The sequence below is a fragment of the Ambystoma mexicanum genome, chromosome 4p (assembly GCF_040938575.1).
Source record: "Ambystoma mexicanum isolate Mex_15411 chromosome 4p, UKY_AmexF1_1, whole genome shotgun sequence".
NCBI lineage: Eukaryota > Metazoa > Chordata > Amphibia > Caudata > Ambystomatidae > Ambystoma > Ambystoma mexicanum.
The window spans coordinates 202794857-202806920 of NC_090927.1; the positions used below are offsets into that span (position 1 = coordinate 202794857).

The window sequence follows — 12064 nt, forward strand, 5'->3', positions numbered from 1 at the left end:
TATATTCAACCGCAAATATTTTCCTATGGGATTTCCCATTGTTTTAGGCTACTATCTTTAATTATTTACGGTAGCCTCGAACATACCGCCAGTTTATTAAATTAATATTAATTCTCCGGTTGGTATTTTTTGCCAAAACTGGATTCTAAAATGGCGTTTATGTTCTCTTCTGTGACTCCAACCCAAGTCGAGCCCTTTGTTCCACTTTTTGGCGGGCTTCCCCACAGAAGCCCTACAAAGTGGTGCCACTCTGTCTGGGGTACTTAGGAGGGGTGGAGGGGGATTTAGGCACCCTGGACTGAGTTGCCTAGGCAACTCAAGTCGCACTGAGTGAATGGGGGTTTTCTGCATAAAAGCAGGGCTTTGGGGACTGGAATTTCAGAAGTCGCCACAGGACCTAAGAATCCGACGAGGGAGAAGCTGAGCCGACCGGCCACGACACCACCACCGGTGGAGCCCTGCTGGACCGCCTCACCACTTTTCCCAACGACAGAGGAGATCTCCTGCCGGAGAGTCTTCTTCCTTTGACTGGTGGGGATAACCAGTTTCACCGTCTTTTCGCCTTCCCGACATACCTCGCGGCCGCCTTGCCTGTGCCAAGCACCCTGGCAACCCGGGATACCACGTTTTACCACGACCGCGAAACAAAGGTACCACCTTTAACCGGAAAACTCTGCGGCTGGTTTCTTCCCGGGTAGTGCAACGACCTTCATCTTTCCTCCAAGTCGAGATCTTCTCTTCCCCTGGACGACGACGCAACTTGCACCCACTACCAGGAACAATTGCCACCGCTGGAGGATCCTTCCCACTTAAGGTACCGTGTCCCACCTGGCTTCCCTTGCTACTGACTGTACGGGGTAGATTTAGCCCCCCGGCTTTCGAACCTGGGTTAGCCTGGGACACCCTGGCTAAACTTTCCTAAGCCTCTCTAAACTCTTTTTTGAACTCTCTGCAAGACTTTCTAAGCCTAGAGTAACTGTGTGATCTTGGGCGCATTTGTGCTCTGCTCTCTCTAAGAGTGGGTCCAGCCTTTGGACTTTGGTTCACCAGTGACTTTTGCTCTTCTGCCCTGCTAACAGTGTTCCTGAACCTTAGAGTGGTGTACCTTTCCATATTCTGTCTTTTTCCCTCCCTTTCTCACAAACTTATTGGAGTGCAATCTAGTTAAGCGCTCACCTCTGTATGAAAATAAGTGGTGTTTTACTGTGATTTATCTGATAAGGAAAAAGGGGTGTACATATTACAATAGTAACTGTGTTTAGAATATTTTACAACAAGAGTGCTGGAGTGTTTCAAACCGTGTGTTTTTAAATAAATAATTATATACTTTGATACCCAAGCTCTGGTCAGTGTTTGCTTGTATTATTGTATCTGAGTGCCTATTGTGTATCCTTTGCATACTGCCTAACTCTCTTGAGGGACGTCTGACTGCTCAGCCACAGCTACCAGGTAAATCTGGGTGGTACAGACTGCTACCAAGTGGGTTTACTGCCAACACATGTAGTCTTAAATCTTTTGCAGTGTTCCCTAAGGGAACTGCACAGGTTTCTGCCTAACATGTACACGGGGAAGAAGTTAGAGAAACGGTTAGCTATTCTAAAGCTCTGGAAAATATACCAGGAAGAGAGAGAGGATCTGCCACCTGAGGAGTGGATGCTTAGTCGGTGTAAGGAGGAAGGTGTAGAGCCTTCCGCTCCCCTTACCTCGTCTGAAGTGAAAGGCACTAGTGTGGAAGGAGTAGGGTTGTATCCTTTAAAAGGAACTAAAAGCGGCGACGGGATACAGTAATCCGATATACAAACCACCTGCCTATAGCCGTGACGATAGCCCAGAGGAAAGTAAGAGAAAAGAGGAGATCTTTTGGATCATGCAAGACAACGAAGAGAAGAGTGAGCGATTGAATGAAACAGAAATAGCAAGGGAAATGAAGAGATGGAAAGGAAAAAAGGACAGGGCTGACGAGGTAACGCTCGAGCAGAATGAATGATGGGAGGACAGATATTACTCAAGCTAGAGGGAAAAGCAGTGAGGAGGTCAGATAAAAAGAAGACAAGTACGAACAGGACAGAAGGGATAAGGAACGAGAGAGGAGATTGAAAGAAGGTGAGCATAAAAGAAAGAGCAGGGAGTGACGAAAGCAGATGTATGAGGAGGAAAAATAGAAGAAAGAGCAAAGAAAATATGGTTATAAACAGAGAGCAATGGAAGATAGGGATAGAAGAGAAAGTAAGAGAGAAGAGGAAGAAGCGCAGAAATTAAGGGACAAAAGGATCCAGAGACAAAGAGAGGGGGGAGAAAGAATGGCAGGAGTAAGAAGGGAAGAACAAAGGCAAAAAGAAGACAGAATTAAATGGGAGGTGAAAACGATGGGAACTAGACAAAGAATTTGAACAAAAAAAGGAGACAGTGGGATTCTGAGTTCAGCCTCATTTGAAAGGAGCCATTGGGGCCAAGCCCAGTTATACGATGGGACAGTATAGAAGAATTACTTCTGAGAAAGAAAGCAACGTCAGGGGCATCTAGAATAGAATTAGAAGAAGGCTTTGACATAGGAAGCATTGGAGATATATCAATCCTATCAAGAATTAAAGGGAGGCAGCAGTTATTAAAGTCGAGGGAAAGGGGATGTGTCCCCAGCATTTCAACCACGAAACAAAAAGGAAAATCTGTTCTGTTTTGCGCATAGAGCCTGGACCTTAAGCAGACTGAACCTAGACCAGGGTGAAGGGGAGGGTTGTCATACTTCTAGGGGACAAGAGATGTCAGACGAAGAACGAGAATCTTTCCTTGGGGGAGAAGGAGGGAGCATGTGTGCCCCTGAGGGTAACCTGCAGACAGACATGGAAGTAAGATGTCGGATCTAGAGCAACCTATGGACAGAATGCCAGATCTCATGCTATATCCAGAGCGTCCCTGAGCACGATCGTATAGTGAAAAAAAGAGAATTGCCACAATATGTGAGTAGATTAAGATCGCTACCATCAAGGAGACGGTCAGAAACGATCGTCCCTGCTATGGAGAGGCTGAAGATGGGGACCGACTGCGGGTTGGAGTTTACACAGTTTCCCTTATTGGAAAAAGGGGGAGCAAGACCAGAAGTATATGTCATGGCCGCAGATGGACAAGGATAATTTAAGGTACAAGCTCCAGAGTTTGACTTCGAGGGCTGGGAAATGGATATACGAGTTAGAATAAATTACATTGGGGAACACACTGGCGATAGGGGATGTTAAAGGTCTCTTGGCAGCTATCCTTGGAGAGAGTTAATGACATATGGAGGAGGGCAGGCTATTCGAGTGTGACAGCACAAAACACAGCGCATAACTGAGTGCCGTTTAATAACTGTAGAGCAGACATTTGGAGGGCTCTCAGGAGCAGTATCCAGACATCAGATATGGGTGCAAACATGACACGTAAGATTAAAGAAGATGAAGACCCTATTGCTTACATTCAGGACATTCAAGAGCAGTGGCAACTTGAAACGAGGGAGCGGTGGAGAAAAAAACGGGTGAATTATTTTAAACACATTTTATGTCAGGGGTTGCACAAGCCAGTACAGAGACAAATGAAGAAACAGGTGGGAATGGAAGCAAAACCATGGGCTGAGATACAACTGACAATAGTGCATCACTGTCGGTTACTGCAAGAGAAGAATAAAAAGAAAGATGAGGCTAGGAAAATTGAGGGAGCCAAGTTAGTTCAGAAGAAATTGTCAAAATATGCAATAGACGGGGCGGTATTGACAAGTAGAGAAGGACTGGGAGTGCAGCAAACAGTAGGTGCATCACAGGCAAATAATCAGCACCTGATGGACCAAGGAGGGAATGGGTTCATGCCACGAAGCAGAGGTATGGGCTATAGAGGAAGGGGTGGATTTCAAAACAATCAAGGTGGGTTTCAAAATGTGCTAAATGAAAACTAGAATACCCAGGGAGGATTAGTCAGACAAGCACCCCCGGTAAATTGGACTTGCGGGATGACACGGTACATTGCACGCGTATGTGGAAGTCAAGGGAATGTACAGAATGGACAATTCCCAAGAGGGGGGGGGCAGCTTATCCTCCACCATATAGCACACAAAAGGCGCCGCAAGTGCAACAGGCAGAGCAAGTGCAAATGAATCCACTGCAAGGGCTGTCACAACAGGCCCTCATGCAGACACAGCAGTATGCAAACACAGGACAAGTTATGACGGCCTAGAATAGGAGGTGCCACTGTGGTAGGGGGAAATCCTTCACAGGAACGCGGATATGCCTATACCCACAATAGGACATCTCACATGGTGACTTGATGTGTTCAGTACTATCTGTGACACCAGACCCCAAGAGGAACCGATGGTTGATGTGATGATAGGAGGCAACTCCTTTCCTTGTCTAGTATTTACTGGGGCCACGCGCTCATGTACAAGGGAGGGAAAATATCCAATGTCGGGAATTGCCATGAATGCTCAAGTGTTCTCTGGAGCTACAAGTGGAGTTCCTTTAACTGACGAATTACCAGTCTCTATAGGAGAGTGTGACATGTCTGTTCCATTGTTGTATTCACGACAGACACCAGTTAACATTTTTGAAAGACATTTGATGACAAGGCTCAACATGACGATTTCATTTACTGACCAAGGAATAGTGCGTTCCACTCAAGGGATACATTACTTAAACGTGGGCGAATTTATAATGGCTTTCACATCGCATGTGGTTGTGCGAGGCATTCCAATCGAGCCGGAGGTTTTCTTGCATGGGGTGAGCATTCTACTAACATGGCTACCTGACTTAGTGGGAAAGACTGTGAGGATACTGGACAAATTCTTGTTTAGACCACATATAGCTATGGACGAAGAGGGGGGATTGACTATCCCTATAGAATTAGAAGTAGCCATAGTACAAAGGGAAATGGCAATGCTCGAAGGAGTAGACAATGAGGGTAGACCATAGGGTATAGATTGACTGACATTACTAATGGGGACATGTTTAGAGAAGACCCAACAGATGACGAACTATTGTTCTTTATGAGCATCACATATTGGATCAAAATAGAGAAAAGGGACGTCCCACAGCGAATGGTGATAATGCGGCAACGTCCAGCATTTTTTTAGTAGGACTTGGAAAAGGTGCCGAGTGTCCTTTGGACTACAGGCCTTTATGATGTAGGGTTGCTAAAGGGGATAGGGGAAGTCAAGATAAAGCTGAAGCCAGGAGCAATGTTACCTCGAGCAAGACAGTACCCCATGTCTCAAGAGGCTGATGAGGGTATATTTAAGACCATTTCAGCACTAATGAAAAAAGGTATTCTGGTGCCATCAGAATCATCGTGTAATACTGCAGTGTATACTATCAAAAAATCAAAAGGAGGGTCGTGGATATTTATACAAGATATGAGACCGATTAACCAGATTGTAGATGCAGAGTTTCCTTTAGTTCCTAATCTAGTGACAATACTCTGTAGTATTCCAGTGGAAGCTCGATATTTCACTGTGATTTATTTGAAGAATGCGTTTTTCTTGATCCCGTTGGAAAAGGACAAGTTTCGATTTCCATTACGTTTCGCCAAACTCGTTTCAAACATACTTGTTTGCCCCAAGGGTACTGTGAGTCTCCATCGATCTTTAACAGAGTCCTGCAGATGGACTTGAGCAATATTTAGAGTACAGTGATACAGTACATAGATGACATTTTAATTTGTAGCAAGACAGAAGATGAGTGAAGACAAGACTTGATTCAGTTGATGACAATCTTAGCAGACAAAGGATATAAGGTAGACAAGGAGAAGTCGCATTATTGTCAAGAAGAGGTGTTATACATAGGACAGCTGATTTCACATAAGGGGAAAAAGGTGTCACCTGAAAAAGGCTGAGGCAATTAAGAAAACTGCAAAACCAAATACAGTAAAACAAATGCAACCGCTTTTGGGGCTATGCAACTATGTTAGATTAGTGTTTGATTACAGTTCATATACGAGACCTCATCTGCAAGCTTTAAAGAAAGCACAAGTGGACAAGATAAAAATAGAGAGGACTGAGGAAATGGAGGAAGGGTTTGAAGAGTTGAAAAAAGTAATTTGTACAGATCCTGTTTTAGGAATCCCCAATTATGCTGAGGAGTTCTATTTATTCTCGCACACATATGGGACAGTCATGACAGCAGTGCTTACACAGAGAACTACATTAGGGTGCAAACCTCTAGCATATTACAGTGGGATTTTGTAATCAGAAAGCTTCTTATTGCTTTAAGAGAAGAGGTACTGCAGCTGCAAGAGTAAAAATAATGTTCTTATGATTACAGTAGAAATGAAGCACGCAGGAGTTTGCATGCTTCTACAAAATGAATGCATACAGCCAGTCCTAGGGTGGCGTGACAGATGGGTGTCCATGGTATTGTGCATAGTATATGCCTGTACAATTACTCTTTTTGGTTTTCTGCTTCTCCTGTTTCACACGCTCTATCACATTGGTCCCAATAAGGCAGATGTCCCTTTGGTTCTCACCACTATGAAAACTACTTTTGATTCACTTCGTGGTCAGTACACACATCTTGCGTATGGGAGGTATAGAAGAAGTGCAGAAGAAAATAATGAAGGGATAAACACATATCTAGACACATATCTAGATAATACAACACACTTGGGTAATAACGTGATATCAGCACATGAAAAAGGTGGGAGAGAGAACATCTAAGGAGAGTTGCTACGTGTGTTAACGGATACCTTATGCTTTGGGAACCTTGGAACCTCTAAGATATTCATAGCCACAGAAGATTCAGTGAAAAAAGCACATTGCCTGACACATCTTGCACTTTGCCTGACAAGAGGACAGTTCCAAAGCAGAACAGCATCCATAGTGTGGATAAATAAATCAGCATCTCAAAGAGAAGACAATTAGGTTCAAGATTTAAAGACAAGAGAGAAGCCAGAAACAAAACATCAAATATTAAAATATGAACAGCCTGGAATAGATGGATCAGAAATCAAGATTGAAGATTCTGCAATGCAAAGATAAGAATGTGTTATGCTTGAGCTGAAACATGGCGCTGGTGCGCAGTGTATTCTGGGGGCACTCAGAGCCATAATGGATATTTACTTAATGCCGCAGTGAAAAGCTGTACTCATTTTGCTGAGAGCTGAATTTACATTGCTGAAGAAAACATGATTTTCAAACCTGGTATGCAGTCAAGGACATTCTGCTGGGAAGGCTGGCTTTGTTATGTCTTATGAGTTATGGGACTGTTTTCCGTGGTGCTTGTTCTTAGAGGAGGGAAGCACTTTGCTCCTTGAGGTTACTGTCGGTTGACGCAGCTGGCAACCAACGGTTGCCCATCAATGTGCAAGTGCGTTGCCAGAAGGTTCGAGAAATTACCACCCCTTTTTGAGGAGTGCATCTATGCGGAACCCCTCAACGGTCAGACGGGACCTCAGTCGGAGGGGGGGCTCCTTTGTCCGGCATACCTGTGGGCTGTTGTGCTCTCGGCCTGGCTGTTATCGGGTCTTCCAGCCGCTTCTGGCGAGATGAGGGATTCAGTTACGCCCACGGTGATGTATTTTCTTTTAAATTCTCTGTCTTTTCTGTGATTTATTTCTGTGTTATCACTTGTTCCTTCCAAGCTTTGACTAAATAGCCGTATAAGTGCTCATTTTCTAAGCGTGTGTGTGGTTGTTAAATATTGTGTTGTCTACCTTAAAGTATTGGCTCTGCAATTTCGCTGGTGATTAATAACTGTCCGTGCACTCTGAGCGAGCAATACAGAATGGGAAGGAAACATGAGAATGCTGGGAAAGGGGTCAACTGCAAATCAAAGGAAGACTGCTTACTCACGAAGGATGGACTGGGTGTTTGCAAAGCAGCAGCATTAACCGGACAATGGGAAGTAGTTTTGGCAAATGCAGAAAAGGAATGCAAAGAGCAATGGCCATAGATTGCAAATATTGTTGACATGGGTCAACGATAAGGGAGGCACATTGCAGATACTACCCCTGAAGAATGTGTCCTTATGTAAATAATTAGAAGTCATCCCATATGAGCATAGGCTATTCAGCAAGACTGCTTCAATCTTCACGGCTATATTTATGCCTGGAATCCAGACAATGGCCAATGCTAAATGGTTTGGAATTACCAGATGGGAGCTTCTGCAGACAATCAACACTACCATAAAAGAATTCAATGCTATCAAGGAAAAATTGAGAGCCATACAATTGCTGACCCTGCAGAACAGATATGTCCTTGACATGATCACTGCGACGGAAGGAGCAGTTTGATCCAAAATCGGGCCATCATGCTGCACATTTATACCTTCTCACGATTATGAGAATGGGACCTTGACGGAGGCCATAACATTGCTGACGAACCTGCACAACGAGATGGAAGACGAGAGAGAGGATGTTGTAGACGACAGTTGGTTTGCATCTATCTTCTCGTGGGTTTCACAGTGGATGGCGTACAGCTTCAAGTTTCTTGGAGCAGTGTTAGTGATGTTGATGTTTGGATTCTGTGTGATAAGGATAATAATTACACAGTGCAAGAAGACAGCCAAGAAAGCAGAAGGAATGAAGATCATGATCGATGTTGTTGAATCAGGGTTTAGACCCAAGGAATGGACAGACGAAGACATCACAAAATATGTAGAGGCCAGCATTGTAGCACCTGAAGTAAAAAAGTTCCTATATCCGAAGAACCACAAGAAGTACGTGGGACGATGGGTCTATTGCAAACCGAATGGACAGTGTAGCTACATGACCTGGAGTGTGGACGAACAAGTCAAATCAGCCAGCTCCCTGAAGGGAGTGGTGAAGATCTGGACACCAAATAAGCACTTCTTCAAGAGAAGATACCAAAATATGGAGATTGGTGAAGATGTTGTCGATGACTCGACCAGAGGGGGGAGTGTAGAGGAGCAGCCGAATGCCTCTACAGGAAGTCTCGCCCCCCCTACCACCTGTATGTTGGAAGCCTGAAATTGCGCCATGCTTGACACCAGTAGTTGGGACCATTCCGCAGCGAATATTCAAGAAAAGGTGCCCACTGAGAAAACCATATCTGATGCACCCTTGAAGAGACAACAACCCAATGGAGGAGCACCCCAAAGGAATATGAAAATGAGAGAAAGAAGAGCTGGTAACGTCACGAGAAGTGAGTGTGACACCCTGAGACTGATTGATGAGAATACATCGATCTTACAGAAACTGATGACGAGATAACGAATCGAGTAAATGCTCATATGTAAAGGGAAGATTGAACGCGTGAAGAGCACTGCAGTAAATACAAGTCGTTTAATAACTGTACAGATGCAGCAACGCAAGTAGACTACCTAATCTTAGAAGCTGGTTATATGTAGTGAATAAACTGCAGGCGAAGCCGCCGTTATATAATATCTGGCCATCAATGTCACAATTTTAACAAGCTCAGACATACTGAGAAAGAAGGATTGAGAGCTCTGTCGCTGCAAAGAATTAGCTGAGATCGCGGACATGAAGGGTGAAGCTGCCTGGCTTGGTATCAAAGTTAAAGCAAGCCAAGGTTCATTATCTATTCTCAAGGCAGCCAACGTGAGAAGCTGAATCACTCTTTGTAAAGGTGCAAAGAAAGAACACCATGTATGCCACGTTTTATTCAATTAAGACATTTAATTATTGCAAAATGGACCAGATCGTGGTCTCCTGTCACGTGAGCCAAGAATGGAAATAGAACTGGGCATTGCCTCCGAGAAAACTATGCTAGCGTGTGCTCACACTCTCTTATATTCCCAGAGGCATGGATACTCTGGAAGGCCAAGTTCAAATACAATCTTCATGGTAGAAGACATGGGAGATGAGAGACGTGGGGCTATTTGGGTGGGGAGGGCAATGTCATGTCCACCTCCTAGCACCTGTGAAGGAGCTTACGTGCTGCTAAGTGAGCCGAATGTTCCAGACTGGCACAAATGTGCCAACCAATTGTAGAGGACCGTAAAACGAAGGGCCTTATAGTTTAAGTATTAAAGATTACTTGCACTAGAGGAATTCATAGGTTGTCCACCCGACAGTAGTTGTCCCATCACAAACCAACCCTTTATAGAAAATATACTTACATGTTCCCCATGAAAGTATCACAACCAGTTGTAGTTTATTTTTTATTTTTTATTTGCCATGTAGTATGACATCACGTATGATGAATTTTTGCTATAAAAAGTATGATTTGTTTGTGAAATGCTTCAAAAATGCTTGTGCGACATCCGTTGAAACTCCCTATTTTAGACAATTGATAATAAAACAGAAGACAATTTGCCATCGTCCTGAGTTGGTTCCGTTATTTGGTGTAAGAGTTACTCTTCGTTCCATCCACTGCATGATACGTACCCAAAGGGCCCTATGTTCAACGTTGTTATAGGTTCGGTGGCATCCGTGGGGATGGGGTTGATGTGTGCATTCTATTTTTGTTAGGCAGAGAGGTGAAGGAAGCCTTTCTTGAAATAAACTTTAATGTTTTGCTGCAAAGGTATTTGTTCTGCGTGAAAAGACGCTGGTTTCAGGAAAGGCTTTTTTCCCCCTCTCTAACATAAAGCTGTGTGGATGCCCTGCCCCTCAACTCAGATTTCAGGGGCAGGAGGGCTGAAGCCTGATTAGCTCAATGGCATTGGAACCAAGTCTGATTTGCATATGGCAACGCAAGTGCCGGCCCAGGTCTATCAGGGCCCTGTGCAAGATTTTTCAGTGCGCTCCCACCATAAATGCAGAACAGCCCGGGGGCGCAGTTCTGTTGTTCGACTGTATCAGCCGAACAACAGAACTGAGCCCGCTACTGTTCTTGTGAAGTGTGTTTAAGGGAGGCATGATTCTTTAATAGGTGCTGACCGGTCAGTTCACATGACACTGAGCTGGAGCCTCCAGCTCAGTGTCATGTAAACCTTTCCTTTCCTTTAAATTAGAGTAGGCGTGGACGGACCCACGCAGGCGCTTCCCCATCCAATTGGATGATGTGCACCTATCCACCATTCAGCATTCAACCTACGTAAAACTCACAATTCCTCCCACCGCCCTGTCTGCCTCACAAAATCCAACAACACACTACTCCTCCTCCTGCCACTCACCCCGTCACCTCCCAACAAAGCCTTCCCACTCAACTCAGCCACACCCTGTGCAGACAATCGAACCCTCATCAATTCTCTCTCTACAGCGTGTCTCTCACACCTAAACAGAAAATGTTCCACAGTCTCAGGCTCTCCACACACCGCACATTCCCTCGACTCTCGCTTCCCAACTCTAAACAGACATTCATTCAGCCCCGCATGTCCTATTCTCAATCGATTCAGCATCACCTCCTCCCCCCTCCTCCATTCTAGACTTCCCGGATCCACCTTTACTGACACTTTCTCACGAATACCAAACATCCACCTACCTTTTACCCCACTCACCCACTTCTCCTGCCACTCATCCATGACCCGCCTCACCATCACTACCTTTGTCTCATCCACACTCAAATGCAACCTTACATCAACCGCTTCCCTTCTCATACCCTCACCCGCCGCCAGATCCACTAACTCATTTCCCAGAATGCCGCTATGACTGGGGACCCACGCCAACTCCAGATCCATCCCCCCACGCACACACCGATCAATCTTTCTCCTGATATCCAAAATCACATCCTTCCTATCACCATCCCCTGCCACAATCTCCTGCAACCCACTCAATGAATCTGAAAATACCACTACTTTCTCAAACCTCAACTCGCATACCCTTTCAATCGCCATTGCAATCGCTACCAACTCAGCCGTACAAATTGACACATCATCCGTCAGACGCCCCACTTTATACTCCCCAGTGCTTTCCAAATAATACGCCATTCCCACTCTTCCAGATACCGGATCCTTTGAACCATCCGTGAACACCCTGCACCTTTCTTTCTCTGCCACATATGCCTGACCCAAAGCTTTGATCTCACCCCGCAATCCCCGCTTCTTTGACACCACACTCGTCAACTCCAAGCACACCTTTGGAGACCCCATCATCCACATCGGACACCTCACCAGATCCATATCTGTCACAACCATCAACTCGCCCACACCCCACTGCACCCCCTTCTCCCACATGTGAAACCCCAAAG

The 12064-nt window shown here is 45.0% G+C and overlaps 1 protein-coding gene across 2 annotated transcripts in view; it reads right to left on the reverse strand.

Moving 5' to 3' along the window:
- Positions 1-12064, reverse strand: part of INTS9 (integrator complex subunit 9) — a 1072683-nt gene that overhangs the window by 1059921 nt on the left and 698 nt on the right. The gene's annotated exons all lie outside the window — the stretch shown is intronic.